The sequence below is a fragment of the Ovis aries genome, chromosome 7 (genome assembly GCF_016772045.2).
Source record: "Ovis aries strain OAR_USU_Benz2616 breed Rambouillet chromosome 7, ARS-UI_Ramb_v3.0, whole genome shotgun sequence".
Taxonomy (NCBI): domain Eukaryota; kingdom Metazoa; phylum Chordata; class Mammalia; order Artiodactyla; family Bovidae; genus Ovis; species Ovis aries.
Window position 1 is genome coordinate 28,354,305 of NC_056060.1, and position 13,560 is coordinate 28,367,864.

Genomic DNA, 13,560 nt, shown 5'->3' on the forward strand with positions numbered 1-13,560 from the left:
CCTGATAGTATACATGTTTCAATGCCATTCTCCTAAATCATCCCTCCCTCTCCCTCTCCCATAGAGTCTAAAAGTCCATTCTATACATCTGTGTCTCTTTTGCTGTCTTGCATAGGGGGTTATCATTACCATCTTTCTAAATTCCATATATATGTGTTAGTATACTGTATTGGTGTTTTTCTTTCTGGCTTACTTCATTCTGTATAATCAGCTCCAGTTTCATCCACCTCATTAGAACTGATTCAAATGTATTCTTTTTTTTATTTTTTAGCATAATACTCTTCAGGTTTTTGTTTGTTTGTTTGTTTTGTTTTTATTTTGTTTTTAATTTTTTATTTTATTTTTTAAATTTTTATTTTTACTTTATTTTACTTTACTATACTGTATTGGTTTTCTTTTTAATGGCTGAGTAATACTCCATTGTGTATATGTACCACAGCTTTCTTATCCATTCATCTGCTGATGGACATCTAGGTTGTTTCCATGTCCAGGCTATTATAAACAGTGACACAACTATTGAAGGCCTCATGCTGCAACCCCTGAAGCCCGTGGACCTAGAGATGCACCCTGCGCCTGAAGCCCATGTGCTCTGAGACAAGAGAAGCCGCCGCAGTGAGAAGCCCGTGCACTGCAAGAAGGACTAGCCCACACACTCCGCGACTAGAGAAGGCAGGCGTGCAGCAACAGAGAACCAGCGTAGCCAGAAATAGATAAGTGCATAAATCAAACAATTATGCATTTCCTAATGTTTTAGGTGCTGTTCTAGGCACTAGCCTCATGAGGCCTACAGTTAAATGGAGACAAAAGATATTAAGCAGACAAAAAAACACACAGATATATCAACATGAATCCGCCACAGGTGTATGGCAAAACCAATACAATATTGTAAAGTAATTAACCTCCAATTAAAAGAAATAAATTTATATTAAAAAACACACAGATAATTGCTCAATTATAAATTGTAGAATGTGTTATGAAGAAAATACAGGGTGCTAAGGAATATAACCAAGGGAACTTAATTCAGATTGATGATGAGCTGGGAATGAGTGGTGACTCGGGAGAGGTTTTTCTCAAGAATTAACTTTTCAACTTTTACCTAATGGACAGATGAGTGGGAGTTCACAGGAGAGGAGCAAGTGAAGTAGAGGGGGTATCAACCTCAGAAAATGGGACAGTTGGTACAAAGAACCTCAAGCAGGAAAGATCTTGATCCTGTAAGAAAGGCTGTGCTACGGAAGAATGGTAAATGAAGGGGAAATGGAAGGAGGTGTGGCTGGAGAAATAGGCAGGGGCTGGATCACTCTGGGTCTTGCAGATGAAGTTTAAGAGCTTGGGTTCTATTTGAAGTTCACCAAGAAAATGATTTATTCTTTCAAAGCAAAAAGGTGACATAACTTGATTTATGTTTTAGAAATATGACGATGATTGCTATACGGAGAACAGATTGCTGGGTAGGGGGCAAAAATACAAATGGGGATACCAGTAAGGAAATGACTGCAGAGTAGAGACGAAGTATGATGGTGGCTTGGTCTCAGGTAGGAGCAATGGAGACAGAGCAAAATGAACAGATGTGAGGTGTGTACTGGAAGTGGAATCAAGAGGGCTTGATTTAGGGAACAACTGTATGGATGGAGTTGCCATTTACTTAAGTCAGGGATACAAGGTGAAAGTGTTAGCTGCTCAGTCATGTTTGGCTCTTTGCAACCCCATGGACGGTAGCCTCTGTCCACGGAATTCTCTAGGCAAGAATACTGGAGTAGGCTGCCATTTCCTTCTCCAGGGGATCTTCCCGACCCAGGGATCGAACCCAGGTCTCTTGCACTGCAGGAAGATTCTTTACTGCCTAAGCCACTGGGGAAGGAGTATCTTTTTGTTGATGGAAGGAGGGGATCTCCCAACCAGCAAAGATCCAATGAAAGATGGATAAGCCAGGAAAGAATATATGACTGTATGATAGGAGGAAAAGCCAGGGAGTAGGTGTGTCATCAGCGAGGCCAAGATCTGAGCCGTTCAAAGAGGAGGGTGCTGGAACTGTGTCTAAAGCTGCTAAAATGCCGAGGAAGGTGAGAATTGAAAAGCCTCTGTTAGATTTAGCAATATAGAAGCCACTGATGACTTTTATAGCCAGAGTATTTTTGGTGGGGTGGTAGGTGCTGTAGGCAGACTAGCGAAAGGAAATAAATGGAAATGGCAATTCTTTAGAGAAAATCATCTGTGAGTAGTGTAGAGAGAGAGCATAGACAGAATCAATGGAGGCATATTTTAAAAGATGGGATAAACTGAATGCTTGGGAAAGCATCTGGTAGAGAGGGAATGCTGGAAGATGCTTGCAGAGACAGCAAATTAATCTGCAGATTCAATGCAATCCCTATCAAACTACCAATGGTATTTTTTGCAGAACTAGAACAAAATTTTCATAATTTGTATGGAAACGCAAAAGATTCCATGTTATTCTTTTCTCAAATTCAGAGATATAGAGTGCAATGAAATAAATAAATAAAGTTTGACAACCAGAATGTATCTGTTTTGCTAAGTGTTAGTCAACGGTCATTTTCCCTGTTAATGAAGACAGCAATAAAATTCAGTGTTTGTATACTAGACTTGAAGGAGTATAGACCCCCACTGTAATAAAAGTTATAATAATTCCTCACATCATCAGGCAGTACATTCCTTGGGAGGGGAGATGGAGGGTTGTGTTGGTGGACTGGCAGGTTTAGTGGAGAAAAGATGAAAAAATTTTATTTTTCACTATGAAGTGTAAGGAAAGGTCATTAAGTTAGAGGGAGGAGGCCGAATGAAAGAACTGATGATTGCAGGGTAAAGGAAAGGGTCTGACATAGGCGCTAGACAGAAAGAGAGATGAAGTTTACTTTCTTCAGGGTAAGAAAAACAAATCTTGTTCTTTGCGGTAAAATCTTCACATTTTCTCTGATGAATTTCTCTGAACGCAGGAATATTTTTGTAGTTGAACCAGTTGTCTGAAAAGGACTTTCTCCTTCGAGTTTGAGTGGATGGCATCCCTGGAAAGGGGCTTCCCCTTCTCCAAAACAGGCCCCTTGGTCTCAGTGATGTGTTCTCATGGACATTTGAAGTGGCACACAGAGCCTGCTCTTGCTTCCCTCCCCTCCCACTCTAGCCTACATTCCCTCTGGGCTCCTCTGGACCGCTGCTCCACGGGTTTAGTTAATCTCTTCTGTGTCACACTCCAGCCCACACTGCCTCTCAAAGGGTCATTGGAGGACTGGTACTTACTTGCAAATTGTTTGTTACCCATTGTGAGAGGGTAAGGAACTCACACCAGAGGATGACTTCGCTGTCCCTAAGTGTTATCTTCAGCTGACATTGCTTTCAGAGAAAGATTTTCTCAAGGAAGAGAGCAGCTCATTGAGTTACACTGTGACACAAGCTCCTTTTCTCTCTCTCTCTTTTTTTTTTTTTTTTTTGGTCACACCACATGGCTTGCGGGATCTTAGTTCCCCAACCAGGAATTGAACCTAGGTCCCTGAAGTGAAAGTGCTGAGTCCTAACCACTGTAACCATGGAATTCCCACAGGCTCCTTTTCTCCTGGAGACCACTAAAGCCAGTGCCCTGAGCAGTGCCTTTCAATAGCAGTGCTCCCATGCAGTAGTTTTTGAGCCACTTAAGTAGTTTTTAAGTTCATGATCCATCAGTTTGTTGTGAAATCAACTGAGTACAATTAGCTCTTAAAAAAATCATATAAATCAGAGTAGAAAATATCAGCGTGCATTACACAGTAATTGTACATGTAGTAATGGTGAATGCTGCATGAAACTTTTGTTTCAATCTCATATACACAGAAGCAAATTTGGGGTCATGATGGAAAATGTGTTTCTCACTGTAGATCAGGGTATAAGATTGAGAAATACTCTCCAGTACTTTCTTGCTGTTTAGTTGCTAAGTTTTGTCTGACTCTTTTGTGGCCCCATGGATTTTAGCCTGCCAGGCTCCTTTGTCCATGGGGTTTCCTCGGCAAGAGTACTGGAGTGGGTTGCCACTTCCTCTCCAGGTGATCTTCCCAACCCAGGGATCGAACCTGCATTCCCTGCATTGGCAGGTGGATTCTTTATTGCTGAGCCACCAGGGAAGCCCCTAGTACTTTCTACTGTGACCCAAATCTTCTTGAGCCAGGATTCTCTCCTCCCCCACTAGCTACTGCTTCCCTGCAGCCATTTACAGAGCTTCCCTTTCTGAAAACACATGCTCCACTCTGGATCCCAACTCAAAGCCCAACGGTGGCATTTCACAGTTCTCTTGTCTCTCACCAGACAACAGGAGAGTTTCTCATTTTCCCACAGAGTTGGGAAATTATTCTGATCTGTGTTTCTGAAGCAAAAAAAATGTGCCAAAAAACAAGGTTGCATAAGATTGGTCAGGACTGACTTTCAAAGTCTCAAATTATAGTTTGAGAAGAGTTTACAACGTAAACTAAACAATTCTTTATCTCATTTGGGAAAAGCAAGGTTTGTCTTACCATTTTTAGTCCAAACAGCAGAGGATCAAAGTTTTGAGGGAGGAAGGGCAGCTGATAAACAAAACTGGCTGCTAGGCAAAATTTCAGATGAACAACAAATACTGTTTTAGTATAGCTCTGTTCCATGAAATATTTGGAATAGTCAAAAATTATCAATAGCTTATCTTCAATTCAAACTTAACTGTGATCTTGAAGTTTTATTTGCTAAATCTGGAAACTCTAATGGGATGGAAAGTTATACTTGTGTGGAGGGATCCTCTTTAAGTAAGAGAATAGAGACATACATTTTTAAAAAATTTACAGAAGTACATGATATTGTAACACATGTTAGGGACCCTCCCAAGAGCTTGGAAGAGGCTGTGAGCATGAGGGACTCTGACATTTCACCTTCATAGTGATCTTTATGGTAAATTTTCCTCTGTGCCAAGTCTCAGTGTAAACTGTATGTCAGCACTAAGGCACAGCAAGGAGGGAGGGATTTCTCGGTTTGGGGGGAAGGGGCAATGTTAATGGCTGTAGGGACATCAGATAGTGAGGAGGAACATATCCTCCATACTCCTATCCGTTGATGAAGGGAAAATGAAATTATTAGTCAGTCAGCCAGGTCCAACTCTTTGTGTTCCCGTGGATTGATTGTAGCCCACCAGGCTCCTCTGTCCATGGGATTCTCCAGGCAAGAATACTGCAGTGGGTAGCCATTCCCTTCTCCTGGGGATCTTTCTGACCCAGGGATTGAACCCAGGTCTCCCGCAATGCAGGCAGATCATTTATCGTCTGAGCCACCAGGGATGGAGAAAGGAAGGAAAAGGGAAAAAGAAAGAAAGAAGACCCCCCAAATTCATAAACACAGTGTCCTGGAAACAAAACCATATTTGTTTCCATGGCTTGGAACACTGGTTCTTAAAAACAGTTTGCTTAATGCTGGGAATAAAAGAAGCTTTCCAAGTGATATGCAGTATTAAGAGCTTTGAGAGAATAACTTCTCAGACTCAGCTTCCCGACTGCCCTTTGCTGAATGCTCTGCCTGCTGCTACAGGCTCTCCTTCTCCACCTCCACTTTCACAGCAGAACTTCTCCAACTTTAAAAAGAAAATCACACGAACCACCCCCAAGGTTCATTGCTCTGGGAGTAAAAACAAAGGGTCGAATGAAGAGTACATCATGCTAGAGGGAGAGGCCCCTGGGAGAAAGCCAAGAAGGACTGATTAAGAGACGCTGGAGAGAACAGTAACTTTGTGTCTTCCAACTGACACACTCTTCACAATTAGTATTCAGAAGGGAGAAGACTGTCAAGGGGAAATGCATATTCAATCATTTACTTGAATTACTTATAATTACTTGTTTTTTTCTGACACAAAGCATCCCTGATTTATTAGTTTGACAATGAGGACAACTTTTGTCAATTAGATATGGTGGATTTTTCAATAAATTGGATGCTAGTTAAATATGTGACTTCAAGAGTTTTGTTGAAAACATCTCGAATGCACATGTACAACACAGTGTGTCAGAAACTATCCTTTGCAACTATAAAAAATTGATGATAAAACTTGTAAACTTAAAAGTATGCCAGGGGTATATAGTTTTTCCTAATTTGTTAGGTGGGTACAGGAGGAAAACATTTTGAATACACTGCCATAGGCTTGGTTGCCCTTTAGTGATACTTCTTTCATTTCAAGGCTACCTTGATTGCTCATTTCAGTGATTTGATGAGGGCTGGAGAGAATCTTCTTGGATGAGGCTGAACCTACTTGTGTGTCTGAGGACTGTGTTGAGCTTACAAATGTGGACAAGCCCATCTTGACCTGTAATGACACTGGAGCATCTCAGTGATATAAAGCATCTCCATCTGTTTTTGATTCTGATGTTTAGGAGCAATCCATGCAAGTAAAAGGATGCCAGCAATAGCCTCTATCTCTCTAGGCATACTGCCACGGGGTTGTGGGTGCCAGGCGTTGCCATGGTTCTACACTGATGTTTTGGCCTTTTTCATTTCTTCTGATTGTATGATGCAGGATTAGAACAATATTCTGTAACAGGTACTGGATCATCTTGTTGAGAGGCTGCTTGCTCCTTGTCTGTTGGCCTTACACCTGATGCATTTCTTTTTGGACCTGAAAGCTAGGATTTCACAAGAAAAACTAGACAGGGCATGCTGTGTTTTTTCTGCTGGACCTTCATGGCATTACACCTACAAAATGAAAAAACTCTGTGTGGCATCGGCCTGCCTTCTGAGATTCAAATACCAAGAGGTCCATAAAGCCAGTGAAACAGGACTCTGTGCCCCAGAGAGTCTCCTAGGTTTCCAGGAAGTGTCCCTGAGCACTTATTGCCCTGGTTCCACCTGACCTTTGCAGACTTGTAAGGACACCTATTCCAGTGTTCTTGCCTGGAGAATCCCAGGGACAGGGAAGCCTGGTGGGCTGCTGTCTATGGGGTCACACAGAGTCGGACACGACTGAAGCGACTTAGCAGCAGCAGCAAGGACAGCAAAAGTGCATTTTTAAAAAATCAATATTAGCAAATGGTCAAGCTTAAAGTAAGAATGTCCTAAGGTGGATTATTGACCTATACTACCCAAAGGCAACTTTTGAAAACTTTCCTCATTCAATATGTTTCTCTGATAGGATTAATCCCTAAAAAGTTATTGAGGAAAGAGAGAAATCCTGACATAGAGGGGAAATGAGAGCTTTAGAGTCAGACAGACTCTGGTTAAAACCTTGGTTATCAAATCTCTTTGGGCTTCAGTTTTATTATTTGGAAAAGACAGTGATTACCCATGGAAAAGGAAATGGCAACCCTCTCCAGTATTCTTGCCTGGAGAATCCCATGGACAGAGAAGCCTGGTGGACTATAGTCCATAGGGTCTCAAAGAGTTGACCATGACTGAGGTGACAGCACACACGCCTCTACCTGCGCAGTTATTCTGAGTATTAGAGAAGATATGGGTAAGTATTGGGCCTACTGACTTAAACATAGCGAAGGATCGATACAGAACTGCCATTCCCCTTATATTAATAACAACAACAATAACCACCCGAGGTGTTGAGATCTGTTTAACTATGTTGGGAATTTAAAAGGAAAACACTGCTGAAATAAGCAACAAAGAGATATAAGATTTCGGAGGAAACTATAATGACTGGGTTCCCGTCATTCCCCATTTCAACATAAACTACCACATTTACTGAGAAGAGAAACCATTCCTTGAAAAAAAAAAAAAAAAGCCCAGAGGGCAACTTCCCCAAAGAAGGCACATCTTCAACTCACGCTTGGCCTAAGAGATTCAAATCTTTTTCAAAAATTGATTTTCTTTTTCTTTTTGGCCATGCCACATGGCTTGAAGGATCTTAATTCCCTGAACAGTGGTTGAACCCAGGCCTAGAGCAGTGAAAATGCCAAGTCCTAACCACTGGACTGCCAGGAAATTCCTGAGAGTCAAATCCTGAACGTGCATTTCCAAGGGCCAAAACCTCTTCCTTCCTCTCACCACTGGATAACATGACTAATGTATAGAAAGAATAGCAGGTGAACGCTAATCTGTTCTCTAAGGGAAAGCAAGTCAAAAAGGAGGCAGAAACATTTTATGAATGAAGTTCCTTGCTTCCCCTGGTATAAGCTCAGAGCTGAGTACTGGCCCAGTGGGTGTTAAAATGCCTCAATGCGCCATATCCTGGAGGATTCATCATGATGAGAGAGAATAATGTGATTATGGTAAATCTCTTTGTCAGTGTGGCTTATTATTACCAGGAACTTGAACTGATTCAGACTATGGACTCAATACGTGGGAAATAAACTTCACTGATTGCTAAAATCACCAACAAACTAAACCAAAGCAGAGCTGTTCATCCAAGACTTTCTTCCAAAAAATAAACTTAATGAACCATTTTGAATCTATCTTTTAACTTACTGAAGAAATCTAAAATCAGATTAATATATTTTCTAAATGACACCCAAACAAAATTAACCATGGTTGGTCATTGAAGATATTGTAGATTTTTAAATATATTGATAGTCCTAGTGTTGTACTGATAAATGTGCAATAACAGGCTTTCGGGGGATACACACACACACACATACATTATACTATGTGTATTAGTATTATACTACATATATTAGTATTATATGATATATTAGTACCTATATATATTACAAGTTTTACTAATATAAAGCATATGCAACATACAATTTGTATATAATTATTAAGTATATAATACTTTTCACCGCAAATTCCACAAAGCCAATTCTCACAGCATCCTTTGGTTGATTTTTTTTCTGAACTCTTGTATCCCTAATCATTTTATGGTTGCAATTAATAAATGAGCATAATTCTGATCTGAATGTTGGTTGATATTTTCATTTATGTTACTGTAATAATAAAAGTAATATGAAAGTAAAACAAAGAAGAGATATGTCATTCATTTGTCAATGTGAATGACTTCACTGGTTCAAATAATGGCTTTTGAAAACTAGAAGAACCCTTCTTTGATGTTTTGTGCTATTCACAATAAAATAGATGTGGACACACCACATTTTTATGTTTCATCTTCATTAGACACATTTTCTCTGTCACTTTGTTAAATCTAGATAATCAGCAAAACAATAAATCAAATCATGATTTCTATCATTTGACTATTTCCATGGTTGAGTACTCACACCATTGCCATTTCAAATAGTCAACATGATGTTACTGAATGCAGAGCTGGGGGTGATGCACTGTAGCTCACCATTATATGGCACTTCCACTGTACAGATATACAGCTATCAACAACATCAGAAGCACAGATAATAGTAGCTTTAGCTGTTAGTTGCTCAGTCGTGTCTCACTCTTTTCTACCCCATGAACTGCAGCCTGCCAGGTTCCTCTGTCCATGGGATTCCCCAGGCAAGAATATTGTAGTGGGTTGCTATGCCCTCCTCCCGGGGATCTTCCCAACCCAGTTGTCCTGCATTGCAGGAGGATTCTTTACCATCTGAGCCACCAGAGAAGCCCAAGAATACTGGAGTAGGTAGCCTATTCCTTCTCCAGGGCATCTTCCCAACCCAGGAATCGAACTGGGGTCTCCTGCATTGTAGGTGGATTCTTTACCAGCTGAGCCATAGGGGAAACCCAGGAGATATAAAAGCAAAGAAACCCAGTTAAAGGTCATGTAACTGAATTCTCAGTAATAAGATATGAGGCAAAGTCTGCTGAAGGAGTTGTGGAAGAAATTTCCTCAATCCTAGACAAGAGGCACAGGAGGAGATGGTCCCCTTTCAGACAGTGTCATGATTGAAGGGACTTGGGAGTGGCCATAGCCATTTCCCTGCAGCTGAGGGAGATCAACTTATAAAGAAAGGTGGAGCCATCAGCACCATGGAGAGAGGTGGAGCTGGAAGCCACACTTAAAGCCCACACAACTGCTGACCCTCTTGTCACCTGACATAATCAACATCCTAATTGCTTAAGCTGGTTTGAATTGGAGTTTTCAGTTACTTGCAACTGAAAGTAAAGCTGTTTCCTACTCTGAAGGGAGTTTGGGAGACAAAGTGAAAGTGAAAGTTGCTCAGTCATGTCCGACTCTTTGCAACCCCATGGACTATACAATCCACGGAATTCTCCAGGCCAGAATACTGGAGTGGGTAGCCTTTCCCTTCTCTAGAGGATCTTCCCAACCCAGGGATCAAACCCAGGTCTTCCGCATTGCAGGCGGATTCTTTACCAGCTGAACCACAGGGGAAACCAGGGAGATGTAAAAGCAGAGGATAAGCTGGTCTCATATGAAGCTTAACTCCTGACTGGGAGATGAGAGTAGCATACAAGGACAAACAATCCAATACAGATGATAAGTGTCCACAGACTCTGAATTTAACAGAATTTTGGAGGAAATTTTAATCAAGGTTAGAGTCACCATTGATAGCTTCCTGGAAGAGATGGGTTTTGGGTCAGGTCATATAGACCAAATGAGGTTTGAGAAAAGAAGAAATAAACAGCATTTCAGGCAACTGGGGCAGATAAATGGAGAGGCTCCTTAAAATGCCACCCAGAGTCCTACTTTTTTGGCTATGAGCATTCTTAGGGTCAAAGAATGTATTTCTTTACTTTGTAGAACACGTGAACCTAACATTTTTGTTCATCTACACATTGGCTACCCCTTTATTGGCATTTTTGTTAATTTAGACTCATGCTTTGTCAAGTCCTTGGGAATGTTGACAAGCATAGCATTACAGACATGCTTAATCCCATTTTCTTCTCTTTTTCTCTTCCTCCCTGGACCTCCTGGAACTTCCTATAGATTCAGCCTATCAGGGCCACTCGGGTGGCAAAGCAGGATAGCTACTCATGCTTTGAGGCAGGACTAGCTCATTTCTGGTTGGCAATTGTCTGTACTTTAAAATAATTGTCTGTACTTTAAAACAAACAAACAAACAAACCAAGAAGGAGAATCTGAGAGTCTCTCTAACTCAGTATTTTTGCCTCTCACCACCTGAGAATTCCTTTCAGCCTTTCGCTCAGATACACTGCTGATCTGGACGACCATTGTTCTCTTATCCAGTCCTCTGCTCTTGCCTCCCATTTGTGGAAAATCTCTTTGCATACTGCAGCCTTCTGTCAAATCTCTTAAGGGTAAATGTGACCTAAGTGGAATGTAATTGGGTTGGTTTTCATCCTCCTCTAAGGGAATGATGGACACTTAGCAACAGCCAGCAGAATAAATCCTGTTGTTCGGAGGCTTTGACAGATCCAGAAGGAATAAATGGCAACAGGGCGCTGACAGGTCTTTGGGGCCACAGTGCTCCTTGTAGGGCTCCCAGTCAAATGAAAGAGATTTCCTCTTAGATGCCAGTTAGTGTTTTGCTCAGAATCAGGGGGAAATTAATATGAGGACAGAAGGCTTGGAAAGAGAAAGATAGTGAAAAACAGAAGTAAAAAAAAAATCAGAAACAGCATAAGAAATAACCTACTTTATTCAATATCCTACATAGAAATAACCTACTTTATTCAAAATTTCATCATAAGCTATTGCACACAGGGAAAGTTCTCATAAATTGGCTTGAATTAATATCAGTATTTCTTTTGGCCTGCTCTTCCTTAACTGAATAGCAATATATCTTCCTTATGTCTAAAAACTATTAGAAATTCCCACAGCTATTTAGTTAAGACAAACCCTAAGATTTTTCAGGAGAAATTATTTCTCATGATTGTAATAAAATGTTTTTAGGTCTCAGGAGGGAAACATCTAGCTTTTTTTTTTTTTTAACAACTTAGGTTTGTAAATCAGTGAAGTAACCAGGCAGGTCTGAGACACAGGCTCTTATGGTCCATTACAGGATGGGGAAGCCCAAGCATGAAGGCAGACAGGAGTGGTGGGGAAGACTGTAAAGAAGACAATGGGGAAAAATCTGCCTAGAAGGCAAGGGAACACAGTGGCCAAGAGCTTGGGTTTTGGACTTCCCTGGCGATCCAGTGGTTAAGACTCTGTGCTTCTACTTCAAGAGGGTGGGTTCAACCCCTGGTTGGGGAACTAAGATCCTGCATGCTGCATGGCACAGCTAAGGAAAAAAAAAAAGAGAGAGAAAGAAAGAGAGAGAGAGAGAGAGCGAGAGCGAGCGAGCTTGGGTTTGAATCTCAGCTCTACCACTGACCAACTGAGTTACCTAAAGGTAGATTAGGTGTCATCTCTGTATCTTGGTTGTCTTATGTATAAATGGGAATAATAGTCTCTACTGAGTATCAGGATTAAAGACTTAATTGATCAAATGAGCTAATGTATTTGTAAAGTGCTGGTACATAGAAAATTTTGTATAAGTTAAATAAAAAATACCCAGAAGTCTAAGTTGCACAAACAAACACCAATCTTTGTCAGTTTAAACAGATTTGGACTTTATTAAGAGGGTACTGGCTAGCTTATAGAATGTCTGAGATGTATAGATAGGCAGAGCTGGCCCATGAAGATACTACAGGCATGAAGGGCAAAGATAACAACAGACACTGCAGGTTGCCAAGGAGACAATGCTGGACCTTGAATGCTGCCACTGGGAATTGCAGGTTACTGCCCCCATTCTCCCCAGAGGCCATTCTATAGTATCCCTGCTTCCTTGGGCCATCACCTTCCAATTCCAAGTTTAGTGTGGGTACAGACTCATGTCTGGGGTGGGCTAGGTTAGGGCTCATGTCACAGAGACATGGGACCTTCTCAGTAGGAGGTAGGCTCTGCCTCACAAATTAGGGGGTTTCCCAGTTTTAGACATGAAACTCAGTGGGAAGTCAGCGAGAGTGCTAAATGGTCAGGGCAGGGGGCACCAAGAAAGAAGGATTCTAAGAGTATCAAATGGAAGAATCATCAAATCCACACACAGACTTGACCAATTGTTGGCTATCTATAGTACTTATTGATCTATGTGGGTAAGAAGTTGTTATAAGAGGATGAAAAATGAATAGAAGGGAAAATCATCTGGAATTCCTTAAGGAGCTTAGAGACAGTACAGTGGAAATAAGGTGTTTTCAAACAAGTTTTGTCAGTTCCCCCTCCTATCTCAGGATCCCCATTTCTACATTCCCACATGCCAGGCCCATCGTCTGCTGCCACTCTCCTCCCCTCCCCTCACCTCAAAGACTCTCTGCATTCCATTTCGGCTCTTAATCAACTACCAACTCATTGTTTTTTTGCAAAGGTGTTCACCAAAAATGAGGGTGTCAGTTGACAAACCAGTCATCGATGTGTGCAGCTCCTCAACAAGTATTTCCATTTCAAGAGAAAAACAAGATCTTTGAGTTCTGGAGGAGTGACAAAAGGTGGGACTGTATTTGGTGGCAGAGAGCTCTTACCAGCACGCTATACAATTGCTCCAGCTAAAGTGCAGGGGCCAGCCCAGCTCTGCAGGGGCCACTGATGAGGCAGACTGGTCTACAGACATAAGGCTTCTGAAGGTCACCCACAGAGCACATTCCCATCACAGGCAAGCATACCCACCCCTCTCCTTTTAGAGGGGTTTGCACCATCTACCTTTTGCCCTATGGAAACATAGCCTTTCTTAAAACCCAGTTCACCCCATTTATTCCTCTCTCAAAGATTAAAAATAGCACTCTCTT